Genomic DNA, 20316 nt, shown 5'->3' with positions numbered 1-20316 from the left:
TGTTGCCCAATGGTATGAAAGGGTGGGAAAACAGCCTATATTAAGCTCAATAGGTGGGAATACAGCAGAATCCATTGGAGTTATTCCTCTGAAGGGTGCTATGACTGGTGTTTGTGAAGGATCCCACTTTTGGGTTTAGCATTGGGGTGTTCTGGAGTCCATGGTCATAGTTGGATTTCTAGTAAAAAAACATGATTACCGGTTGCTGAAAAAAGGTTTCCAGGGCTCAGAGTGCAAGGCAGAGGCCTTGGACCAGCTGGCAAGAGAGCTCACCAGTGTTACTGGTATCCCCCCGCACAGGTAAGCAGTGTCATCACCATCATGATGACCTGAAGAGCTTGTTCAGGGAATGCCCCACAAACATGTAAGCACTTTTTCCTCTGTTTTACTAATATGTAATCTAAATGTCTTAAGAACTGATATGCATAATGGTGTGCTTCTCTCCCAACAGCTGCAACTGAGAGGGCTCACAATGTTGAGTTGCACGCCAAGTGTCTGGCCAGGTTGCACCGTGTGTGTGGTAAGTACGGATGCATTATGCTAACTGTATTCAAATAACAAGATAGAGTAAAGCATTAACTGCATTAAAGTATATACAATAAAGTTTGTAGTGCCATAAATGTGGAATTAGAGCTGTATTGCAAGAAAAGAATAATGCCAACTGTAGTGCAATAAAAACATGAAGCAATACCAGTAATTGCATTAAAGTATATACAATAAAGTCTGTAGTGCAATAAATGTGGAATTAGAGCTGTATTGCAATAAATGATTAATGCCAACTGTTGTGTAATAAAACATGAAGCAATACCATTAACACCAAGGAAAATGGTGTACGTCAGGATTGTCTTGTAAGCATTGCAGTAGAGCTGTATGCATTCAGGCTGTCAGGTAGAAAGCTGCAGTCAAGTATAGCACTGTAATAGCTGTGGAATGCAAATCTAATGGATATAAATTGTACTGGTTTACTCATAGCAGTGCTGAAAGCTATCTCTAAGCCAATATTGTTCACATAATGCTATGTTACCCACAAACATCAGGTAAGCAAGGTAAATGGATGAGGTAGCCCACTCCATGAGCTGATATTGTTTGTTGCCTTCACAGATATTTCGAACCACTCACAATAAATTGCATACACCAGCATTCTATACACAAATATATAGCTTTCCTACTATCTGTGTTATGCTTGTATTTCATACATGTGTGTTCTACCATCACTGCAGTCTAGTATAACACTGTAGTCGTACTGCCAGCTTATATTTTGGTTGCCGGAGAACTCTAGGCAAATATCAGTCAGTTAGTAATCAGCAGTGACTCAGTAGTTCAGTTTGTTAAATGCTCTGTATGTAGTGCATTTTGCCACACACAGACCAGGGTTCGAATCCAGTGCTATATAGCATTAAATATTACAGTATCAGTCAACTAATGTTTACAGATTTGCTTTCCACAGGAACTACAGGTAAATGGGTGAGGTAGCCCATATTATGAGTACATAATTGTGTGTTTAGATATCACAAATGTTAAAATCATTAGCAAAAATGTGAAAATACAGCATAAAATAAATAAAATGTGTAATATTGGTATAGCTGTATCCCTGGAGTGTTTGTTAAAGGTTGCTGCAGTCAGTTCATACATTCAATGCAGATGTCTCCTGCAGTCACTGCTATTGGATTCTAATCTCATGCCTGCTAAGTAAGGCATGATATTTGTTTAGTTTATGTACCGTACACATACATGTCTCTCAAGTGTCACACTTTCATGTTACGTGTAATCCATCTGTCATAGGATTACAATCAAAATAATTACCTAGATTGCAAAGTATCACTACATCAGCCTACAGAACACCTTGGTAGTGATGCACAAGTGTTATGTGTAGTTATGTACCCACAGTTGTTACTGCTTGGCTCTGCTTGGCCCATACTGTCCCATGTGAATAGCTTGAGAGGCATGTACATGCTACAGCAGCTATAGAGAACTTGTACAAATAAAGGAAATACAGACCCATAGAGTAGTTAGTAGTACTGTTGTCAAGTAAATAGCCTATAATGGTACCAATGGACTGTTTTTCTCTCATTCCCCACCACTTATCTTCATTTATTTGTTATGGTTATTCTTTGGTTATGGTTTACTATTAACATATGTTGTTATATTAACTGTATTTTGGGTCATGTGTTTTATTATTGTTATGTATTACAATGGTTGCATATTAACACATCTTGTTGGCCTTATGTTGTAACTGTTACTGGCATGCTGTTGACATACTGACTGTTCTGTTATTTATTGTTGTGTTTCACATAATATACATTGATATGTAATTGGGGTATTTCCAATGTTCTGGCATGCTGTTATTACTAACAATGTTGTGTTCATAACTAACCTATACTAATTGCTATACCTCTATCACCACAGCATGTCATGGTAGGCTGGTTCCTGGTGATCTGCCTACCTTTCCTCAACTAGCTATGGCACAGAGTCCTGGCATGTCTAGGACCCAGGCTGGTGGTGCTCCCTCCACTGCCTCTGCAGCACCTGTGGCTTTGGGTGGAACTGCCTCAGGGGACAGTGGTCAGCCTCCTCCTGGAAGCAGTGGTGGAAGGGCTGTAGTCACTAAAGAGTAACTGCCGATCAAGTTGCGCAGGATTGTTCATCAGACCTATGAACACCACCTACACCAGATTGAAGGCACACTGGCCAACCTGGTGTGGCAGGCTGGCCCTGTGGCCCAACCTCCAGCACAACCACCCTCAGAGAAGTGAAGGAGCAGTGCTGACTGTTCCATGAGTGGGGACATGAACCAAGCTGTTGTCTTTTTGAGGCACGTGCAATTCAGATTCCCCAAAACTCACCCCTTCCAAGGTGTTTACCCCCTCATGTGTCACACACCACTCACCTGCTGTCTTGTCTGTCTGCAAATGCATCATCTCCTACACAACTTACCTCCCCACATGTACCAATGTCCCTTCCCCAACATTCCACTCTCTCCTTAAAAAAAAAAAAAAATGCCCCATACATAGCTCTCCATTTTGCACATGTTTCTACTAGATGCAGCTAATTTGGTCCTGTGATGATTGGAGAGAGATGGGCAAAGGCTGCCAGCCTAGTCAAATAGAATTTGATATAACTGTATAAATAAATGTAAAATACATGTAAGAAAACAATGTGAAATGTGGAACTGCAAAATATGTGACAACATTGCACTCTACTGACCCAGTGAAGCATGCTGTATCATTTCATGTTAGAATTTGGCCCGAGGGTGGCTGGATGAAGATTTCATGCCCATTGTTTTAAGGCTAAAGTTTATGACCAGAATTTAGATGTGGAAGGTGCTTTTATTGTTTTAGTTTCTGTTAGTATATACATGTGAAATGTCTTCTATTGTTGTAAGTTTCTGTGCAGGTGTTAGATTGCTAAATTTCTGTGCAGGTGTTAGATTGCTAAATAATGCAGTTTGTGGTTTGAGACCTCAGACCAGGTTTTAAGATGATGCAATATGAATACTGGGAAAACCTAAGTGTCAAAAATGATGTAATTTTGGAAGGGCCTTATAGACATGTTTGTTAGTAATGTTTAAATACTATTTCTCACAAGAGACCTGGAGCATTTTCATCTGGACATCTAACTTACCAGCATTGACTATGCTCTTTATGTATGTAAGTAGGATTATAGCAATGTGTCTTTTCTAAAATTAGCTAAAGATTAGAAAATTAGATTAAGTATTTTTCTGTGTAATCAGATCTTTCCTACGATATTATTTTAAGTTTCTGTGTGATCTGTGAACTCTTACTGATCTCTGTGGTGTAGTAGTTTTGTCTTGTGTTTTAATTATTTATTATTAAACATTTTTTAAAACCTTCTACCTGTGGCTGCTTTGTGTAGAGATAAGCTCTAGCGTACATTGCATATTTATATAGATTTTATTGTAATAGGCCACTCTGATAAGCCTTAGACTGTATAGTCACATTACCATTGGATATTAATATTGCACAGTAAGAATTGGACACCCTTTTAAGGGCCTTTTAGTAGATGATATTATTAACTGGGTGGTGGCAGTAATTACTATCGCATAGTCTGGGTAAAGGGGCACAGCTGGAGAATCTGTGTCAGCCTTGCCCAGGAGTGTCTGTGAAGTTGTATAAATACTTATCTCAAAGTGTGTGTGTTGTGTCAGCTACTTGGGCAGGGACGCGAAGCGCTGGTTGGACAGAGAGGGTACTGGAGGTTCTAGCTTGCCCAGTTAGGCTGAGACCTGGACCATATGGCTGTGGCAGTGGGGAGTCTTACTAGGGACCTGGTGAGCAAGGGAGCAGCCAGCCCCAGACTGACTGTGATCTCTGTGTGCACTTAGGGGAAATTGTACTTTACTGTGTGCATTAGTTATCCTTTCCTCCTCTAGGATATGACCTCTCTGGTGTTAGTGGTGAGGATTGAGGCTCCTTGATTGCTGGGCCAGGGCACGGTCGTCACAAGTGTTTGGCAGTGGTGGGATCTACTTCACATACTAATTGGCTTGTAGTGATGTGGGTAGAGTGAATTCCTGTAGCTTATATACAGTGATCTCTAGAAGTGTTTTGTACTCTAAAACAGCCATGCAGTGTATACCAAGAGTTCATATCACAATTGTTTATTTCTTTTGTTAGCTTAGTGTTAGTCAGGGTGAGCAGGTAGCATGCCAGCAGAAGAGTATGGAAACCTGACAAGGAGCCAGCTGGCAGAGCTGTGCCAGGCTAGGGGGCCGGTGCATGGAAACCTGACTAAGGCAGACCTGACTGCAGCCTTGGTTACAGCTGCATCAGAAAACAGCAGCCTGGAGGATAATCAGACTGACAGTGGAGATACAATATTCTCGGAGAATGGATAGCTCAACCTTTCTGCAGTGGACTTAAAAATCCAGCTAGAGCTAAAGAGACTTGAGTTAGAGGCCAGGTGTATGGAACTTGAAGCAGCTGAGATAATGAGGATCCCAGAAGCTGAAGAACAGCAATGGCAGAGAAAGCATGAGAGGGAAATGCTGACTCTTTGCCAGAGTCATGGAGGTAATGGGGAAGGGAGTAACAGGACCCCAGAAGCACAAAAGGTCAGCCATTTTTTTCCACATATTAAAGAGGGTGATAATTTGGATAGCTCCATTCATATATTTGAGTGGGTATGTAAACAGTACAAAGTTGACCAAAGGCTCTGGGTATGGTTCCTGAACCCCTTACTCCATGGTAAAGCTGTAACTTCTTTAGCAAAAATGCATGACACTGACTGTTGTGATTATACTGCTGTAGAAAGAAATTTGTTAGAATGTTTTAAGCTAACACCTGAAATGTATAGGAAAATGTTTTGTGAGCATAGATGCAAGGCAGATGAAAATGTATGTGAATATGTTGTTGAACTGAGCACTTATTTTCATAGCTGGGTGAGTGGATGCCAGGTCACCACTTTTGAAGGGCTGGTAGACGTTTTGGTAAGGAAACAAGCCCTTAGCACTTTGCCTGAGGACATGAGGATCTGGATAGCTGATAGACAGTCTGCTACTTCAGAGGAGTTGGGGAAGAAGGGCGACCTATACCTAGCAAGCAGGGTAGCCTTGCACAGGAAAGGGATGCCTAGTCCTGCTCATGGGACTAAACAAACTCATGGTGGGCAGCACAGACTGCCCCAACAGAATCTGCCAGTAGCAGGGGAAGCCACTAGTCCAGGTATACATTCAGGACCTAGGGTGAAACATTTTGAATGCAACCAGTGGGGCCATGTGGCATACAGGTTTCCATGGAGGCAAGCCAAAGGTGAGGGAGCCAATAAGTGGTAAAGACAAAATGCTAATAGTAGGTTGTCTTGAGACAACAGGGTTATGGAACTTCCATCCTGCAGATGTCCTGAGAGGGAAGGATTTGAATGAGGCAGTACTATGTACTTATGCAGTTACATGCAGTGAGGCTAGGAGACAAACATGTGGGTCTGGTAGCCTGGGGGAGACTCAGACAGACTGCATACTAGCAGCCAGGACAGCTGAGGTGGTTACTTCAGGGAGTGAGCTACGCTATATGTGAACCACAACTGCTTGTGGGTACTGATGTTCCCTTGGACAGGGTAACTGCAAAGGTAGAGGTGAGTAGTAGTACCCAGGCTGACAGTGAGGCACCGCTGTCAGAGAATGCCAGACTTCCTGTGGAAGGGGAACTGGGAAGGGTTACAAGGAGAGACTTGAGACAGGCTCAGGTCTCAGACCTTACATTGCAAGGTCTGAGGCAGGTAGCTAGGGAGGCACCTGATTCTCAAAGGAAGGGGGAATCTGTATACTGGAACAAATGGTTACTGTACAGTGAGTGGACCCCTGAGGGAGGGCTAGAAGGAGAGAGAGTACAGCAGTTGGTAGTGCCTAGAGCTTACCATCTGGCACTTCTAGCCATAGCCCATGATATTCCCTCTGCAGGTTATATGGGCATAAAACATACAAAGAGGCATATTATGCAAAACTTTTATTGGCCTGGAATTTCCAGAGATGTAACAGGGTACTGCAAGACCTGTGAGCAGTGCCAAAAGGTAGGCAAGGCAGGAGACAATGTGAGGGCTTCTTTGATGCCTTTGCCTGTGATTGAGGAGCCATTTCAGAGGATAGCTATGGATACTGTGGGTGCTCTAAGTACCCCAAGTTCCACAGGGAAAAAGTATATCCTAGTGATTGTAGATTATGCTACATGATACCCTGAGGTAGTGGCTTTGTCCTCCATTGAGGCAGAGAAGGTGGCAAATGCTTTGCAAGAGATTTTCAGCAGGGTAGATTTCCCAATGGAAATACTGTCTGACAGAGGTGCTAGTTTTATGTTAGACCTGCTGGCTTGTCTGTAGATGTCCTGTGGGGTGAAGCAGATGAAGACCACCCCCCTACCATCCCAAGACTAATGGTTTTGTTGAGAGGTTAAACTGTACAATCAAGTCCATGCTATGAGCATTTGCAGATCAGTTTAAGAGGGGGTGGGACAAATATTTGCACCATCTGTTGTTTGCTTACAGAGAGGTTCCCCAGGAATCCACAGGTTTTTCACCCTTTGAGTTGCTGTATGGGCATAGGGTGAGGGGACCTCTGGATTTAATGTGAGATGAGTGGGAAGGTGAGTGTGAATCTCACAAGGAGTCTGTTGTGGCATATGTCCTGAACTTCAGAACAAGGCTCAGGGATCTCATGAGCTTGGCCCAGGAGATCCTGGCAGAAGCCCAACAACAGAAAAAGGTGTGGTATGATAGGATTGCTCAAGCTAGAGAGTATGCTGTAGGGCAGCAGGTGATGGTTCTCATTCCTGTCAGACACAACAAGTTGCAGACAGCTTGGGAGGGACCCTACAAGGTGGTAAGAAAGGTATGTGATGTTAACTACATGGTGGAAGTGCTAGGCAGATGGCAGGGGCACAAATTGTACCATGCTAACATGTTTACTGTGATAGAGAGGCCCTTGTGCTGAGCATTTGCAGTGGATTGCAGGAGTTGTCTGAGAGAGATCTTGTGACTGATTTCCTCTTTGAGGCTCAGGCTGACACCTTGGTGGAAGTGGTAGCAATGTCCCAGCAGCTATCTCTTACTCAGGTTCAAGAAATCTGAGCAGTGTTGCAGGAGCTTGGGGGCATGCTCACTGGGAAACCAGGGAGCACCCAACTGGTGCAGCACCAGGTGGATACAGGTCCCCAAAGGCCTATCAGGCAGGCCCCTTATAGGGTGCCTGAGAGAGTCAAACAGACTGTGAGGGAGTAGGTATAGCAGATGTTGGAACTAGGGGTGATTCAAGAGTCCAACAGTGCCTGGGACTCCCCAGTGGCATTGATGTCAAATGAGGATGGCAGCAACATGTTTTGTGTGGATTACAGGAAATTAAATAGTCACACAGAGTCAGATGCTTGCCCCATGCCTAGGACAGATAAGGCCCTAGAGCAGCTGGGTGGAGCTAAGTATCTTACAACCATTGATCTTACCAAGGGTTACTGGCAGGTGCCCTTGACTCCCAGTGCTACAGAGAAGTCAGCCTTTGTGACTCCTTTTGGCTTGTATGAGTTCACAAAGATGCCTTTTGGGATGAAGAATGCCCCAGCAACTTTCCAGTGACTGGTAGATCATATCTTAGAAAACCTAATATCTTAGGTTAACTTGGATTTTATTTGTTGCTCTTGTCGAATAAAAGTTCTCTGTGGAAGCTATTTGGTTCAGCGTTTTTCAACTACATATTACGCTTTTGCACCGTAAGAACTACTGGCATTTGCTTATGTACTGTTCAGACTTGTCACCATTTTGGAAACCTAAGCTAGTTTCCGTTAGCACTATTAATTTGGTATCCTCTTCAGCATTTTGGTTCGAATTGGTGTGTTCTTTCTTTCTGTGAGTTTACTGGACTTTTCTTACGTTTTTTTGTATTTTAGATCATATCTTAGCAGAAGCAGGAGGGTTTGCCCTTGCTTACGTGGATGAAATTGCTATCTACAGCCATTCCTGGCAAGAGCACCTTCAGCATGTCAGGGAGGTGCTGGGCAGACTACAGAGGGTAGGGTTGACCATTAAGCTGAGCAAATGTCAGGTGGGTATGGCAGAGGTCTCCTACCTAGGACATAGAGTGAGGAGTGGTAAGATAAAGCCAGAACCTGCCAAAGTGGAAGCTATTCAGGCATGGCCTGCACCTGTTACCAAAAAGCAAGTGAGGGCATTCTTGGGGACAGCAGGGTACTACAGAAAGTCCATTCCTAGTTATAGTACCATAGCTGCTCCCCTTACAGATCTGATAAGGAAGAACAGGCCAGACAAGGAAATGTGGACCCCAGCATGTGAGCAGGCATTTTAAAAGCTTAAGAAAGCTTTGGGAGGACCCCCTGTGTTAGCCAGTCAAGACTACAGCAAAGAATTTGTTGTGCAGGTGATTGCTTCAAACTATTGGGTGGGGGCTGTACTTAGCCAGATTTCTTCTGATGGAAAAGAGCACCCAGTGGTTTATCTCAGTCGTAGGCTCCAACCCAGAGAGGAATGCTATGCAGCGGTAGAAAAGGAATGTCTAGCCATAATGTGGGCACTACAAAAACTTCAGCCTTATCTGTATGGAAGAAAAATCGCTGTAATGACAGATCACAACCCTCTAACATGGTTAAATAGAGCCAGTCAGCAAAATGCCAAGTTGCTAAGATGGAGTCTGGGGTTGCAAGCATGTGATACGTCAGTGCAGCACCGCAGTGGGAGTAGCAATGCCAATGCAGATGGGCTCTCAAGACAGGGAATGGGGTGAGGTACACCTTGATAGACCTGACACTCTCAAGCAATGTTTCTCAAGGGGCACTTGAAAAACTTGCTTGAGTTCCCCTGAGGGAAAGAGATGTGACGATTGTGGATAGATGGGCGAAGGCTGCCTGCCTAGTCAAATAGAATTTCATATATAATTCTATCAACTGTATAAATAAATGTAAAATACAGGCTTGTGTTTTTAAATATAAGAAAACACTGTGAAATGTGGAACTGCACTCTACTGGCCCAGTGAAAAATGTTATCCTTTCATATTAGAATTTGGCCCGGGGTCAGCTGGATGAAAATTTCATGCCCATTGTTTTAGGGCTAAAGATTATGACCAGAATTTAGATGTGGAAGGTGCTTTTATTGCTTTAGTTTCTGTTAGTATATACATGTGAAATGTCTTCTATTGTTGTAAGTTTCTGTGCAGGTGTTAGATTGATAAATAATGCAGTTTGCGGCCTGAGAATTCAGACCAGGTGTTAAGATGATGCAATATGAATACTGGGAAAACCTAAGTGTCAAAAATTATGTAATTTTGGGAAGGCCTTAGAGACATGTTTGTTAGTAATGTTTAAATACTATTTCTCACAAGAGACCAGGAGCATTTTGATCTGCACATCTAACTTACCAGCACTGCCTATGCTCTTTATGTATGTAAGTAGGATTGTAGCAATGTGTCTTCTCTAAGATTAGCTAAATATTAAAAAATTAGATTAAGTATTTTTCTGTGTAATCAAATCTTTGTTACAATATTATTTTAAGTTTCTGTGTGATCTGTGATCTCTTAGATATCTCGGTGGTGTAGTAATTTTGCCTTGTGTTTTAATTATTTATTATTAAATATTTTTAAAACCTTCTACCTGTGGCTGCTTTGTGAAGAGATAAGCTCTAGAGTAGATTGCATATTTATATAGAGTTTATTGTAAAAGGACACTCTGATAAGCCTTAGACTGTATAGTCACATTACAACAGGATATTAATATTGCACAATAATAATTGGATACTCTTTTAAGGGCCTTTTAGTAGCTGATATTATTAACTGGGTGGTGGCAGTAATTACTACCGTATAGTCTGGGTAAAGGGGCACAGCTGGAGAATCTGTGTCAGGCTTTCCCAGGAGTGTTGGTAATGTTGTATAAATACTTATCTCAAAGTGTGTGTGTGTTCTGTCAGCTACTTGGGCAGGGACATGAAGCGCTGGTTGGACAGAGAGGATACTGGAGGTTCTAGCTTGCCCAGTTAGGCTGAGACCTGGACCCTATAGCTGTGCCAGTGGGGAGTCTTATTGGAGACCTGGTGAGCAAGGGAGCAGCCAGCCCCAGACTGACTGTGATCTCTGTGTGCACTTAAGGGAAATTGTACTTTACTGTGTGTATTAGTTATCCTTTCCTCCTCTAGGAGATGACCTCCCTGGTTTTAGTGGTGAGGACTTGAGGCTCCTTGATTGCTGGGCCAGGCCACGGTCGTCACAGGTCCAATTGACTCCCTCTGCCAAGTTTCAAACCCAGGCCCCTCTTAATTACAGCCAACTGCATTAGCTCACCACACTACACAGCTCTTAACTAAAACAGGTGTTTCGAGCAAAACATCCTGATTGTCACTTACAGTCATTAGTCATGTAACTGAAATAAAAAAAACTAATGGAAAAATGGGAGTGTACCTTGGACTATGGTGCAATAATACACCAGTAGACAACCAAAGACATAATAATGGATGTAAATGTGTCCTGTGATAGCAGGTATATGTGCTCTTTTACCAGTAAATTGTGGGAAGACACCTGCTAAGGCATCAGTGGTAAAGTACATGTACAACTGGGACGGTGGTGCAGAAATACAACCATATAAAGCCATGCACATACTCATGGATGTAGAAATGTTTCTTATATCCTGTATATTTGCACATACATCTTGCAAATACACATGTTTTTGCAGTGTCTTAGTAGCTCAGTCTTTTAAATGGCTTACATGCAGTACATTTTGCCACACACAGTCCTGGGTTTAAATCCACTTTTGTGTTGCAGTTGACTTACATTATTGTGACAACAGCAAGTAATGACTGAGTCATGTATTCTTAATCGACACAGGTTACTGCTAATTAATTAACTGCTACCCAGTTTTGCAAGTCAAAGGCCTGTATTGAGGGAAACACTGCACATATCCGTACAGCCTAACTATATGCTGCCTACCACTCTGTTATTGACACTTTTGCATAACAGATGTACCTTAATCACATGCCTCGATTGGACTGTAAAGGGTACTCTTACCCAGGCTCTGCCATAATGACAGTGCTGTCACAGCTGCCACAGTTACACATAAAGCTTAGTGTCCTCCAAAGTTTTTACACTCCCCCTATGTGTTCTAGCCTATAGCAGCAGCAGCCTGTAGTATACACAGTTGTATGTAAAGGTAGCTGTTACAGACCTACCATAGCCCCAACCCCCTAGAACAAGGAATCTAGACACAGCCATACTTAATTGGGGGACATAGGTCCAGAGAGAGTTACATGCTTTTCAGTTTGGTCTTACAAAGATAGTCAGTTGATAGAATATTAGCATGCATATTCTGATGGGTATGAAGTCTGATAATCAAATGTATGTCTCTCATTACTGACTTCAACCCACAATGATTTGCCATTGATTTGCCAGATGACCACAATGTCATTGGACACTGACCACACATATGAAGTAAAACTGTGGACATACTGCATAAATCTTTGCAGTTGACAGTTATGATTCCTACTATCTGCGATGCTGTAGTCTCCATGTCTCAGTGATGTCCATCTGAACAGCTAAAAATGGGGCCCAGGTCTACATGAAGGCCTTATATATTGCACTGTGGTGGCATGTCACGGGCTAATGACAGTGCAATTCAGCTGTTTTGGCTGCACTTATCATATCAGAGCCACAGACTGATGCGGAGGTGAGTACCTGCTAATGAGCAGTACCTTAAATAGGCAAGCAGCTGGTTATGGGGAAAAGTCAGTATGAGACTTACCTCATACAGAGACAGTCTTTGCAAAACAGTGCTGGATTTGATGGGATGCAGATCTGTGGATGGAGGTATGGGGAATAGGGATTACAGTAGTCTTGGACCTAAGGTAATGACATGTCATTGATACTCTGCTTTCCTATACCTACAAGCATGCCTCTCAAATGTCCCTGATTTTCATTCAAATCTTAGCTCTGTCCCTCTTAATTCCTCCTACAATGGTTGGCTTTTGTAGGAAAGCTAGTGAATTCCACATAACACATAGTGACAATAAGTAAGGGTGTACACTCCTGTAACATCAAATGATATACAGTAATTCACCTTCTCTCATTCTGTCAATGTCTCACATAAATAGTTTTAACATTTTAAATGTGTCCCTGATGTACTCTGGCTAAGTCCCTGATGCTGTTGACATTTGCCCCTCTTTGATTGACAGCTATGCCGCTATGCCTAACATACCTGTCAACATCTTACAATTTACAATAAGAAATCTGGACAGAGCCATAATTAATGGAGGGGAAAAAGACCAATGTTAGGGACACTTGTTAAATATTACAAACTAAGAAAGTTAATAGAATGACAGTTATTACAGTAGCATGATTGGGTTCTGAAGGGTATGACGTGTGAAACTCAGATGTCTGTCTATTTTTTTACATCAACCATGAATGATTGGTCAACCCTTTGTTAGAAATCCATATGTTTGGGTGAAAATCACCAAAACTGAGGCAAATATCATGCCATTCTGCAAACACCTGTATAGTTGAGAGGTATGATGACTACAGAGAACATATACTACAGCAGGTTTGCCTTGTTTAATGCCATTGTGGCACACTGGTGTTGCTGGACTGTCCCCATATAGTTGTAATAGCACACTGCTATTTGTCTGGCAGTGGCTATATGACATATTAGAGGGTGTTTGCCCATAGGAGACACACCACAATAGACTGTAGTGCTGGGTGTAGGAACCTGCATCAGAATCTGTCACCACACACAGAGACATACCCTAGTTCTGCTTCTATCTTGGTGGTATCCACACATGTAGTCTGTTACCAGACTGTGGGGTATGATGTGTAAGGGAACAGTGGATAGGGCAGGCCATTATGGGTGTGCTCAATCTGTACATAGTGGATGTCCATGTACCTGGTCCTGTAATGTGTTCCCCTTTTGTTGTCTTTCAGGAAGCATGTACCACAGAAGACTTCCCCCCTTCTCACATGCAGAGAATGACATAATACTGGATGGACTGAGACAGCGCCATCAGATCTTGTTGTCCAGAGGGAGACAGTACTGAAAACAGTGGGCAGTATTGTGGGCAGACCTTTTGTCGGAAGTCAATCAGATTGGTCAACAAAACAGGACCTATGAGCAGGTCTGACACTGGGTCACAGACATGATTAATGCTGCACAACAAAGGGCAGCTGCTGTTGCCAGGGACTGTGCTGCTACCAGTGGAGGACCTGCAATGGAACAATCACTCTCGGCCACGGAGGAATTCCTGGTGAACCAAGGACCACCTGACAACTCCCAGGCATCCATCGCACCATACATTGTGGAGGTGGGTGCCACAGTCTTCACAGCAGAGAAGCATCTTCACCAGTGTAATGCTGTATTAGTCATTGTGGCAGGCTGTACATACAAATACATGGGCATCAGGTCTGTCTGCATTAGGGGGGTTGGGGTTTACACTCAGTTGTGCACAGATACTCAGAATGTCAGCAATATAGCCATTATCACTGCAGCTACTGTACATGTGGATTTATCAACATATTACCTTGTAGTGCTGCAACATTGGGTGGTGCTGACAATACCTCTCCCTCACCTTTTCATAGGTCCTTCAGGTGCAGCCCAAGTCCATGGTTCTGTACCTGGTAAGTGTGATACTGTTGTTTTATTGATCTGACTCTGATGCATGCAGTACACAGCCAATACATGGTTAGGTACAGGTTGTGTAGGCTGGCATCATTTTTACTATGTATGTGAGTTGGAGTAAGTTGTCGGTCTCTAGGTTGTCAATGCATGTCCTATGCATTGTCTCTTGGCCAAGGTCAGGACATACTGAGCATGCCTACATCTGCCTACAGGGACATCCTCAGGGGGTTTCTCCTCTGAGTCCCCCTGTGGGTGTGGCTGTTGGGACCCAGGCACTGGTGGGGGACTGTGCATCCCTTCCCTTTGCTGATCCTGCTGCAGCTGTTTCTGCCAGATCATATTGTGTAGCATAGCACATACTGTGAACATCTGTGCACATGTGGCTGGGGAGTACTGTAGGGCTCCACCAGATATATCGAGGCACCAGAACCATGATGTCAGCAGCCGAAACACATGCTCTATGATGTTTCTAGTTTGTGCGTGTGCCTCATTATGGCATTCGTCAGTGGGTGTTTGTGCATTTCTGATGGGTGTCATCAGCCATGGTTCAAGTGCACAGCCAGCATCCCCAATAAATGGCCATGCGAGATGTCCCCACTAGCATACATCTGGTACAGCTGTGATGTGTTCCATATATGGAGTCATGATAACTGCCAGGGCTTCCAGCACACACATTCATGATAATGCTCTGGATATTGCACATGCCTGGCAGTTGATGGAGTGATACCCCTTGTTGTTTACATAGATTCTACCCTCCTCACCAGGTGGTGCCTTGATGTATATATGATTGCACTCTATGGCACCCAGTACCTTAGGGTAGTGAGCTACATGGTAGAAGTGTTGCATACTGCTGACCCTTTCCTCAGGGGTGTGGGGAAAATAAATGTGCTCACTGGCATGTGGTACATGGCATCCAGGAACTGGTGGAGTACCCTGAATGCTGATGCCTGTGAGACTCCCATCATGTCCGCAGTTTGTCTTTGGAAAGTATCTGTAGCTAGTAACCTAAGAGCTATACATACCTTTGTTTCCATTGGGATGGGTTCCCCTCTGTTGGCTCTGGGTCTGAGCTGAGGGTGGCATAGCTCAGTGAGTTGTTGTAGTATGGCCTGTCCACCCTGTAGCACTCTACAGTCTCTAGCTCATGTATCTCCTGGAAGATTACCCTGGGTTTAAACACTCTTCTCCTTCTCAGTCTAGGCCTATTGTCAGCAGCAGCACTGACCTCAGCATCTAGCACATACAGATGTAGGAGACCTGCAGCAGCCCCTAGCATTCATTCAGTTAAAAATATCAAGTCTGTACTCCACTGGTGCAGAGTATGGTGGTGAAATCAGATTGTAGGCTGGATGCAACCATTATAGTCCTCTGCTGTAGGTGCAGCCTGTGTGATTGGCTACCTCTGATGCATTAAACCTGCCAAGTACCTCATTAAGGGGTTTAAAGGCCCTAATTTAAGTGAAACAGGGGTCATCAGTAATTAATATATCATTTGCTTTCTCAGCCGATTTTTTTTACAGACTTCCTTGCTCAGCACTGTGGTGTGCTGCTCAGCGAAGATAAATAATGCTTAGCAGTCACTGGGCACACACCCATGGAAGGATATGCTCAGCACAGTGATGCATCATGCAAATGTGAAAACACACAGAAAAACACACCCTACAGCTAAACAAAGCTTAGCAGTCAGTGTACATACCCCCCTGTTCAGCAGAGCACCTCACAGTGCAAACAGGTGCTGCTGAGCTCCAATTAGCTTACAAGTCCACAGACACACCTCCCTTTGATGTCAGCTACCTCTTTTGTGGACACCAACACAGTTCTGTGCCTACACAGATGGGATCTGCTGACATGGATACCCATTTGTGCTGTTCAGTAACCGCACTTCATTTGCATAGAGATCCGGACACACATCCTGGAAACTACATGGTTCCTGGCCCTGCCTCATTCACCAAGATGCTCTCCTCCAAAAAAAGGAAGCCAATGAGGCCAATCTGGTGGTCCCCTGCCATTAATAACTTTACAACAGAAGGAAGAAACTGTTGCAGAAAAAGGTGAAGTCCCAAGACTGGAAAAACTCCCTTATTAGCCTAAAAAAAAGTTGAGATCCCTCATCAAAACCTCTAAAACATGAAGGTAGAATTGGGGTAGACACTAAAAACACCCACAAAGACTTCTATAGTTGCATCAAGAATATCCACGGCAGTCTATTCTAGCAGTGGCTAGGAAAATAATAACCAGAAATTGGATTTCAGATACACCTCCTTCGTTCAATGAATTTAAAAATGTTATGAATATAGTGTGCCTTATGGAAATAAACACAATTAGGACAAGAACAACTAGAAAAACATCTTATTATATTGTATGGGATAATTTACAAAATTTGTTAAAAAAATTCTAATTTCAATAGCATGGTATTTTAGTTTAATTGATCTGATTGTAGTGGATGTCTTTGTAAATACTTTAGTTGTTTTGTTGAATATTATAATAATATCTATTTAATTACTTGTATAAAATTGTTATGATATTTCTCTTATATGTTAAAACAATAAACCTGTTTTGAGAAAAAAAAAAAAAGAATATCCACGGCAATATGCAGGTTTGCTCTGAGTTACTACACAATGGTACCTCCTATACTGAGCCAACAGATTCATAGGTGCATACAAGGCTAATGGCCCTGGAGTCTTTACAAGCCTAGCCCATAGACATGCCCTGGCATCATGCCGCCCAACGTTATTTCCCAGTGACTCTATCAAGTAGAGCCACTGGAGTGATCCCAGGGGTTAACTTTCTGTTTCCCATCCACTCATCAAGATTTCTCTTGAAGAGGGCCAGTGAGGTGCTCTGCTTGACATGTATGGGAAGTCTATTCTAGAGCATGGACAGTCTCTGGGTTATGGACCTGTCCCTCCAGCATGTTCTGTTGATTGTGGCAATGAAGTTGAGGTCTCTGGAGCATGTGGTGTGGAGGGATTGGGATTTCTTTAGATGTAGCATTTCTACCAGAGCTAGGTCAGACATGGTTTTGTAAGTCAAGCAGAGATCGCCTCTTAGTAGATGATATGAGACAGAGAATAGCTGGAGTTTTTTTAGTCTGTCCATGTAGGACATGTGTTTAAGGCCTAGGATCTGTTTTTTGAGGTACTTTTGTGGCATTTACAGATGCTGCATGTGTCTAGTGAGGTACATGCCAAATGGGGCATTATACTCAATGATTGGCCTAATGAGGAAAGAGTAGAGAGAGATGATGACCTCTTTATTCCTGGATACAAAACCCTTGGTAATGAGATGTGCCACATAGAAGAACTTTCTGACCACAGTGGCAATGTGTTGGTCGAAGGAGAGGCTGCTGTCAACCTCTATCCCCAGATCTTGTATAACACCTTCAGTGTTCAGTGGGCTCCCATCGATGTAGTAATTAGTGGGAACTGAATTTTTCCTAAAGGGGATGATGACAAATTTTTTGGCATTAAGCTTAAGGCCATGGTTTTAACACCAGTCATTGGTCTCACTGAGGCCTTTCTGTAGGATGTCTACATCACTTGGGGAGTTAATAATGGCTCCCAAATTTCAGTCATCTACAAACATGGTCAGCCAGAGACCCTTCATGTTGGCCTGGACTTCTGAGAAGAAGATGCTAAGCAGCAGAGGACCCAAGACCGATCATTGCAGGACTTCACTCATGACTGGTTAGCAATCTGACTTGGAGTCTGCTACTTCCACACTGTGGGTTCTATCTGTGATCCAATTTGCAACACAACTTGTGATATAGTGGTGTATGCTTAGTTTGGTGAGTTTATCAATAATTCCTGAGTAGGGAATGGTATCAAAAGCCTTGGCCAGATCGAGTTAGGCTGTATGAACTGCCTTGCCCTCATCCACAGCACAGGTGACTGACTCAAAGAAGTCAAACAGGTTGAGCAGGCATGACCTACCTTTCACAAAACTAAAGTGAGTGAGATAGAGAGTTTGGAGATTCCCTATATCCTTGTTAATTAGGTCCAAAATGATGCACTCCATAGCCTTACATATCAGACTCGTCAGGCTAATGGGGCGATAATTCCCAGGGTCTGTAGTCACTCGCTCTGTAGTCACTCCCCCTTTATGGAAAAGGATGACTATAGAAGTGCACCATTCGGTAGGGACAAAGCCTGAGGTGAGGCTGTGATTGAACAGGGCACACAGATGTTTTGTAGTTCATGTAGAACACATCCAGGGATATTGTTGGGTCCCATGGAAGCTGTATTCTTGGCCTTGGACAATGTAGCTTAAATCTGTGCTGCAGTAATGCTGGGTGCTATTGCCAACATACTGGCCGACAGATTCACTGCCAACTTTACCTCCTTCTACCCCCTAAAAGGCCAGTCTCAATACCGGTGGAATGCTTAGCACCTATGCCCTGAATGAACAGGTGTACCTGGTGAATGCTTGATGTGTACCAGCCTGTATCATAACTGTAAAATTCCTTAGGGTACTGACACATGTCAACAATATTTAGTCAAATTTCAGGTAAGCTTGGCTAGGCTTAAAATGGCTTTTGGGTTGATAGGCTAGTAACTATCTATGAAACCATGAACCAGTTTCCAGATGAATATAGCTATGGTGAGACCAGCACTAGCTGTACTAGAAGTGACTAATAGGCAACTTACTACGATTTATCATTCTGAGTAAACTTAATTCTGTCAGTTTACTAAGTACTGGAAGATAAGCTACCATTTAACCAGACTTCACACTATCATCCCAAAAACGTCAAATGTAGATCTTCAGGGTCTTTATAGTAGTGTGTCTCCAACCTCTGAGTACTATGACCAGCCTTTCTTCTTCACTCTCTGGCAATATGGTTCAACACTCATCTCTCATCCATCTGTGGCCAGTCCAATTGCAGTTAGTGTTCTAAGGCAAGGTAGTAAGTTTAGTGGCTGTTCACTCTTTCTGCTAACTGATAGTACAACCTGTGAGATTTATACATTTTTAATAATCATGGAGGCAAGCTTCCTACATCAACCCACTATTGGTAAGCATCATGCATTCACAATAGCATGTCAATCATGACACATCAGCAAGTCTATTTTTTATGTTGAGGCTGTAAAGAAAAAAAATGCCAAAACCTTATGGAGCATACTCTAAAACATCTCAGCCTTTAGCACATCGGGCAACACCTAATCCTTTTCCAGTCCCATGTACTACAAGTTCACACTGATAAATCTAGAGTTACCAGGAAAGCTGGTCTAAGCCTACAACACCCACCATGTCTGCTGCCATACAGGGAAATGTGTTAGTCACAGGTGATTCTGTTGTTAAGCATATCGAATTCACACTCTTCAGACTGTACATGGAGGGAGCAACTGTAAGCTACGTGCCTGGTGACAGTATCCATGATGTTAAAAGGGCGCTATAGTCACGTAAACAAGGCACTTATGACAACAAACTAATAATAACCAATATGTGAGTGAATTATCTGCAACACTTCTCCCAAAAGGACACGAAGAAAGACATAATGAAACTTACTTTGCATCAGAGGTAGGAAAAACACTGGCCATAAGTAGTATGTAGCCTTTACCTAGAATAATGCCTAGATACTATGACATTGGCTTTAACAACTGGCTAAGTAGTTGATCTTATTCTAAAGGGATCAAATATGTGTCAGCCTAGGATAACATTATAGATATTTCCTGATTCAACAGGAGTGGCTTATGCCTCTCATACCAGGGTTTCTGCATACTAGATATGTTTGCATGTGAATCTTTTCATGATTACAAAAGTACTATGAGGGTTGGAGCCATATTGATTTTTGTGAAGGAATGAATAAGTGCAAACATTATTTTCAATAATGTAATCCATTAAATAATATCTGGAATGATCCAAGTGATCATTTTTCTATTCAGATAGTTGGATTTTCTAGAGTTTCTCAATGAATATGTATGAAACAACTGGGTGGGTAAAGGAGGGACTAAAATATTTATTAAAAATGTATTAAGTAAAGATCTAAATCTATCAAATATTCATTGGAATAAAATTGGAGGTATCAACATAGTATTAACAGCTCTGGGTAAGTTTGGTAATCAGCGTATTAGATGCCTTACTAGAGATAATACTATATTGGATATAATCCTATCTTCATGTAATATGAAAATAAAGGAAATTAAAAAAGGGAGCTATCAAAAATTTCAGATCATGTTGTAATTCAGTGCACTATACTATTCCCATTTGCTGAAATCTGATG

This window comes from Protopterus annectens, chromosome 2.part0, assembly GCF_019279795.1.
Source record: "Protopterus annectens isolate FY-2018-M chromosome 2.part0, PAN1.0, whole genome shotgun sequence".
Taxonomy (NCBI): domain Eukaryota; kingdom Metazoa; phylum Chordata; order Ceratodontiformes; family Protopteridae; genus Protopterus; species Protopterus annectens.
This window is presented reverse-complemented; position numbering follows the sequence as displayed.